This window comes from Mytilus californianus, unplaced genomic scaffold (genome assembly GCF_021869535.1).
Source record: "Mytilus californianus isolate M0D057914Y unplaced genomic scaffold, xbMytCali1.0.p SCAF_3, whole genome shotgun sequence".
NCBI classification, from domain to species: Eukaryota; Metazoa; Mollusca; class Bivalvia; order Mytilida; family Mytilidae; genus Mytilus; species Mytilus californianus.
Genome location: NW_026262679.1, coordinates 78,370,904 through 78,378,727, shown reverse-complemented (window position 1 = coordinate 78,378,727; position 7,824 = coordinate 78,370,904). Strand labels below are relative to the sequence as shown.

General features: G+C 28.2%; 1 long non-coding RNA gene across 1 annotated transcript; it reads right to left on the bottom strand.

The window, feature by feature from the left end:
- Positions 1–1,590: 1,590 nt before the first annotated feature.
- On the bottom strand, positions 1,591–7,551 carry LOC127735119 (uncharacterized). Its single transcript, XR_007998071.1, has 6 exons — positions 7,480–7,551; positions 6,386–7,029; positions 5,720–5,811; positions 5,055–5,146; positions 3,313–4,052; positions 1,591–1,681 (listed from the first exon to the last, which is right to left on the bottom strand). It is a non-coding gene; the product is annotated as an uncharacterized LOC127735119 (long non-coding RNA).
- Between the last annotated feature and the right edge of the window lie 273 nt (positions 7,552–7,824).

Genomic DNA, 7,824 nt, shown 5'->3' with positions numbered 1-7,824 from the left:
TTGTTCTTGTTATGCTGTTAAACCACTTATAGCTTGTTCTTAATATAATAATGTTATGCTGTTAAACCACTCTCCCAATTAAGTAAGTGGGAGGATTGGATGCCAGCAAACATGTTTAACCCCACTACATTTTAATGTGCTTGTCCCAAGTCAGGAGTCTGTAATATAGGGGTGGTTGTTTTTTGCTGTATATCATATTTTGTTTTATCATCTATTGGTAAATTTGTACATATAAATCAGGCTGTAAGTTTTCTCATCTGAATTTTTTTGTTTTACATTTGTCAAGTTGAAGGCTATTTGGTGACCAAAAGCTATTATTGTTAACTTCTACGTCTTTTGGTCTCTAGTGGAGAATGGTCTCATTGGCAATTATTATTATACCACTTCTTGAAGTTCTTCTGATTTTCATATTTATTCTTATTATGCTGGTCTAAAACTGACTTATTCTTGTCTGTGGCTAACGAAGAGTATTTATCAATCAAAACTTTCACATATTTTGTGTTTATGATTAAGCAAATATACTTTTTGAGAGCATTTGATGTCACTATTAGTGTGCAATTTTCCAGGTTAGAAAGGGACATAATTCTAGAACAATAAGTGACTCACAGCTCCAATTCGAACACTTTTTACGAGTTTTGGTTCTGAGCATTGCACATGAGTTTCTCAAATTTTTTAGCAAAACTTGTCCCAACTGCAGAAACCAGCATAACGTACCTTAGAAATAAAACAAAATACCTGTGTTATTTCTCTTATTGACTTTGGTATATGGAAGGCTCTTCATACCATAGCACAGTTTAAATATCTGTAAGTGTTGAGATCATTTCAAACTTGACATATACTTTTAACTCTATATTTAAATTGATCAATTAAGTTTTTATAGAATGTGTAGTCATTATTAACATGGATAGGCTTAAACATATTGTTTACTTCATATGATATTTATAATCGGATGCTTATCCTAAGTTGGATATGGCACCTATTACAATTGTATCAGTAGTTTACAAATCTAAAGTTTTCAATAATTGAATTATTTTTATATTGTAGATGATGTTTTTGGTATAGAGCGGAACTATAATGGAGGGGACAGCCGTAGATGAAACTTTTGAGATGGAAGATCTAATGTTGTACTGAGAAGACAGTTCTGCTGAGAGTTTTGTGATGTAGAGGTTTGAGATTCTCTAAATTTGACTTAAAGATATTGGTAATGAGATTGATTAAATTAGACATTTAAAAAAAAGGATGTTTTTAAGGGCCGATGATCCATTTCCTTTATTTTCTAAATATACATGTTCCCAGAAATGAAGTCTGCAGATGACTTATTGCAGTTCAACTACATCCAGAATCCTGTGAAGAATCAACTTTCTACTTTACCGTTAAAAAGTCCCTTATTGAGTTATTTTTCTTTTTAAGTAGCCACCAAAATTAAGGTGAAATTATGCTGAAATATCAAAATATTAGAATTTCCACAAAAAACTCTAGCCTTTATATCACACATCTTTTGTTGGCGCGGCAGTATATTTAAAAAAAAAAGAAAAAAGTAAAAAAAAAATGTGGAGAACTGTAGAAAAAAATATGATACTGCTGAAAACCTGTGTGATATAGAGGTTTGAGTTTCTCTAAATTTGAGTTAAAAGAAATTGGTTATGAGATTTGTTATATTAGACCTGATACTGCTGAAAACCTGTCTGATATAGAGGCTTGAGTTTCTCTAAATTTGAGTTCAAAGAAATTGGTTATGAGATTTGTTATATTAGACCTTTATTTTTTAAAGTATGTTTTATAAGGGTGAAGATCTATTTCCTTTATTTTTTAATACACATGCTCCCATAAATGAAGTCTGCAGATGACTTATTTCAGTTTTAAACTACATGCTGAATTTTAGTTCATGAATCATGGGAAAAATTGACTTTCAACTTTATCTTTTAAAACCCTAATTATTCAGTGGATTCTTTTGCGCAGCCATTGAAATTTAGGTAAAAATTTTGATAAAATATGAAATTTATGAATAAATAGCTTTATATTACACATCTTTTGTTGGCACGGCAGTATATTTAAGAAAAATGAAAAAAGTTTAAAAAAAAAAAATGTGGAGAACTGAAGAAAAAAATATGATACTGCAGAAAACCTGTCTGATATAGAGGTTTGAGTTTCTCTAAATTTGAGTTCAAAGAAATTGGTTATGAGATTTGTTATATTAGACCTGATACTGCTGAAAACCTGTCTGATATAGAGGTTTGAGTTTCTCTAAATTTGAGTTAAAAGAAATTGGTTGTGAGATTTGTTATATTAGACCTTTATTTTTTGAAGTATGTTTTATAAGGGTGAAGATCTATTTCCTTTATTTTTTTAATACACATGCTCCCAGAAATGAAATCGGCAGATGACTTATTGCAGTTTAACTACGTATACATGCTGAATTTTAGTTTATGAATCATGGGAAAAATTGACTTTCAACTTTATCTTTTAAAAACCCTAATTATTCAGTAGATTCTTTTTAAACAGCCATTGCAATTAAGGTAAACATTTTGATAAAATATGAAATTTTAGAATTTCCCATGAATCTAGCCTTTATATTTCACATCTTTTGTTGGCGCGGCAGTATAAGAAAAATGAAAAAAGTAAAAAAAAAATTATGCTGAAATATCAAAATATTAGAATTTCCACAAAAAACTCTAGCCTTTATATCACACATCTTTTGTTGGCACGGCAGTATATTTAAAAAAAAAAAATGTGGAGAACTGTAGAAAAAAATATGATACTGCTGAAAACCTGTGTGATATAGAGGTTTGAGTTTCTCTAAATTTGAGTTAATAGAAATTGGTTATAAGATTTGTTATATTAGACCTTTATTTTTTAAAGTATAAGGGTGAAGATATATTTCTTTTATCTTTTAATACACATGCTCCCAGAAATGAAGTCTGTAGATGACTTATTGCAGTTTAACTACATGCTGAATTTTAGTTTATGAATCATGGGCAAAATTGACTTTCAACTTTATCTTTAAAAACCCTTATTATTCAGTAGATTCTTTTTAAGTAGCTACCAAAATTTAGGCGAAATTATGCTGAAATATCAAAATATTAGAAATTCCAGAAAAAAACTCTAGCCTTTATATTACACATCTTTTGTTGGCGCGGCAGTATATTTAAGAAAAATGAAAAAAGTTTAAAAAAAAAAAAATGTGGAGAACTGAAGAAAAAAATATGATACTGCTGAAAACCTGTCTGATATAGAGGTTTGAGTTTCTCTAAATTTGAGTTCAAAGAAATTGGTTATGAGATTTGTTATATTAGACCTGATACTGCTGAAAACCTGTCTGATATAGAGGTTTGAGTTTCTCTAAATTTGAGTTAAAAGAAATTGGTTATGAGATTTGTTATATTAGACCTTTATTTTTTAAAGTATGTTTTATAAGGGTGAAGATCTATTTCCTTTATTTTTTTTATACACATGCTCCCAGAAATGAAATCGGCAGATGACTTATTGCAGTTTAACTACGTATACATGCTGAATTTTAGTTTATGAATCATGGGAAAAATTGACTTTCAACTTTATCTTTTAAAAACCCTAATTATTCAGTAGATTCTTTTTAAACAGCCATTGCAATTAAGGTAAACATTTTGATAAAATATGAAATTTTAGAATTTCCCATGAATCTAGCCTTTATATTTCACATCTTTTGTTGGCGCGGCAGTATATTTAAGAAAAATGAAAAAAGTAAAAAAAAAATTATGCTGAAATATCAAAATATTAGAATTTCCACAAAAAACTCTAGCCTTTATATCACACATCTTTTGTTGGCGCGGCAGTATATTTAAAAAAAAAAGAAAAAAGTAAAAAAAAAATGTGGAGAACTGTAGAAAAAAATATGATACTGCTGAAAACCTGTGTGATATAGAGGTTTGAGTTTCTCTAAATTTGAGTTAAAAGAAATTGGTTATGAGATTTGTTATATTAGACCTGATACTGCTGAAAACCTGTCTGATATAGAGGTTTGAGTTTCTCTAAATTTGAGTTAAAAGAAATTGGTTATGAGATTTGTTATATTAGACCTTTATTTTTTAAAGTATGTTTTATAAGGGTGAAGATCTATTTCCTTTATTTTTTTAATACACATGCTCCCAGAAATGAAATCGGCAGATGACTTATTGCAGTTTAACTACGTATACATGCTGAATTTTAGTTTATGAATCATGGGAAAAATTGACTTTCAACTTTATCTTTTAAAAACCCTAATTATTCAGTAGATTCTTTTTAAACAGCCATTGCAATTAAGGTAAACATTTTGATAAAATATGAAATTTTAGAATTTCCCATGAATCTAGCCTTTATATTTCACATCTTTTGTTGGCGCGGCAGTATAAGAAAAATGAAAAAAGTAAAAAAAAAATTATGCTGAAATATCAAAATATTAGAATTTCCACAAAAAACTCTAGCCTTTATATCACACATCTTTTGTTGGCACGGCAGTATATTTAAAAAAATAAAATGTGGAGAACTGTAGAAAAAAATATGATACTGCTGAAAACCTGTGTGATATAGAGGTTTGAGTTTCTCTAAATTTGAGTTAATAGAAATTGGTTATAAGATTTGTTATATTAGACCTTCATTTTTTAAAGTATAAGGGTGAAGATATATTTCTTTTATCTTTTAATACACATGCTCCCAGAAATGAAGTCTGTAGATGACTTATTGCAGTTTAACTACATGCTGAATTTTAGTTTATGAATCATGGGCAAAATTGACTTTCAACTTTATCTTTAAAAACCCTAATTATTCAGTAGATTCTTTTTAAGTAGCTACCAAAATTTAGGTGAAATTATGCTGAAATATCAAAATATTAGAAATTCCAGAAAAAAACTCTAGCCTTTATATTACACATCTTTTGTTGGCGCGGCAGTATATTTAAGAAAAATGAAAAAAGTTTTAAAAAAAAAAATGTGGAGAACTGAAGAAAAAAATATGATACTGCTGAAAACCTGTCTGATATAGAGGTTTGAGTTTCTCTAAATTTGAGTTCAAAGAAATTGGTTATGAGATTTGTTATATTAGACCTGATACTGCTGAAAACCTGTCTGATATAGAGGTTTGAGTTTCTCTAAATTTGAGTTAAAAGAAATTGGTTATGAGATTTGTTATATTAGACCTTTATTTTTTAAAGTATGTTTTATAAGGGTGAAGATCTATTTCCTTTATTTTTTTTATACACATGCTCCCAGAAATGAAATCGGCAGATGATTTATTGCAGTTTAACTACATATACATGCTGAATTTTAGTTTATGAATCATGGGAAAAATTGACTTTCAACTTTATCTTTTAAAAACCCTAATTATTCAGTAGATTCTTTTTAAACAGCCATTGCAATTAAGGTAAACATTTTGATAAAATATGAAATTTTAGAATTTCCCATGAATCTAGCCTTTATATTTCACATCTTTTGTTGGCGCGGCAGTATATTTAAGAAAAATGAAAAAAGTAAAAAAAAAATTATGCTGAAATATCAAAATATTAGAATTTCCACAAAAAACTCTAGCGTTTATATCACACATCTTTTGTTGGCGCGGCAGTATATTTAAAAAAAAAAGAAAAAAGTAAAAAAAAAATGTGGAGAACTGTAGAAAAAAATATGATACTGCTGAAAACCTGTGTGATATAGAAGTTTGAGTTTCTCTAAATTTGAGTTAAAAGAAATTGGTTATGAGATTTGTTATATTAGACCTGATACTGCTGAAAACCTGTCTGATATAGAGGTTTGAGTTTCTCTAAATTTGAGTTAAAAGAAATTGGTTATGAGATTTGTTATATTAGACCTTTATTTTTTAAAGTATGTTTTATAAGGGTGAAGATCTATTTCCTTTATTTTTTTAATACACATGCTCCCAGAAATGAAATTGGCAGATGACTTATTGCAGTTTAACTATGTATACATGCTGAATTTTAGTTTATGAATCATGGGAAAAATTGACTTTCAACTTTATCTTTTAAAAACCCTAATTATTCAGTAGATTCTTTTTAAACAGCCATTGCAATTAAGGTAAACATTTTGATAAAATATGAAATTTTAGAATTTCCCATGAATCTAGCCTTTATATTTCACATCTTTTGTTGGCGCGGCAGTATATTTAAGAAAAATGAAAAAAGTAAAAAAAAAATTATGCTGAAATATCAAAATATTAGAATTTCCACAAAAAACTCTAGCCTTTATATCACACATCTTTTGTTGGCGCGGCAGTATATTTAAAAAAAAAAGAAAAAAGTAAAAAAAAAATGTGGAGAACTGTAGAAAAAAATATGATACTGCTGAAAACCTGTGTGATATAGAGGTTTGAGTTTCTCTAAATTTGAGTTAAAAAGAAATTGGTTATGAGATTTGTTATATTAGACCTGATACTGCTGAAAACCTGTCTGATATAGAGGTTTGAGTTTCTCTAAATTTGAGTTAAAAGAAATTGGTTATGAGATTTGTTATATTAGACCTTTATTTTTTAAAGTATGTTTTATAAGGGTGAAGATCTATTTCCTTTATTTTTTTAATACACATGCTCCCAGAAATGAAATCGGCAGATGACTTATTGCAGTTTAACTACGTATACATGCTGAATTTTAGTTTATGAATCATGGGAAAAATTGACTTTCAACTTTATCTTTTAAAAACCCTAATTATTCAGTAGATTCTTTTTAAACAGCCATTGCAATTAAGGTAAACATTTTGATAAAATATGAAATTTTAGAATTTCCCATGAATCTAGCCTTTATATTTCACATCTTTTGTTGGCGCGGCAGTATAAGAAAAATGAAAAAAGTAAAAAAAAAATTATGCTGAAATATCAAAATATTAGAATTTCCACAAAAAACTCTAGCCTTTATATCACACATCTTTTGTTGGCACGGCAGTATATTTAAAAAAAAAAAATGTGGAGAACTGTAGAAAAAAATATGATACTGCTGAAAACCTGTGTGATATAGAGGTTTGAGTTTCTCTAAATTTGAGTTAATAGAAATTGGTTATAAGATTTGTTATATTAGACCTTTATTTTTTAAAGTATAACGGTGAAGATATATTTCTTTTATCTTTTAATACACATGCTCCCAGAAATGAAGTCTGTAGATGACTTATTGCAGTTTAACTACATGCTGAATTTTAGTTTATGAATCATGGGCAAAATTGACTTTCAACTTTATCTTTAAAAACCCTAATTATTCAGTAGATTCTTTTTAAGTTAATAAGCTACCAAAATTTAGGTGAAATTATGCTGAAATATCAAAATATTAGAAATTCCAGAAAAAAACTCTAGCCTTTATATTACACATCTTTTGTTGGCGCGGCAGTATATTTAAGAAAAATGAAAAAAGTAAAAAAAAATGTGGAGAACTGAAGAAAAAAATATGATACTGCTGAAAACCTGTGTGATATAGAGGTTTGAGTTTCTCTAAATTTGAGTTCAAAGAAATTGGTTATAAGATTTGTTATATTAGACCTTTATTTTTTAAAGTATGTTTTATAAGGGTGAAGATCTATTTCCTTTATTTTTTAATACACATGCTCCCAGAAAGGAAGTCTGCAGATGACTCATTGCAGTTTAACCACATACAGAATTTTAGTTTAGGAATCATGTTAAGAATTGACTTTCAACTTTATCTTTTAAACCCTAATTATAATTTATTTATTCAGTAGATTCTTTTTAAACAGCCATTGCAATTAAGGTAAAAATTTTGATAAAATATGAAATTTTAGAATTTCCTATGAATCTAGCCTTTATATTACACATCTTTTGTTGGGACAGCAGTATATTTAAGAAAAATTTGTAAGGGTTCCACGGAAC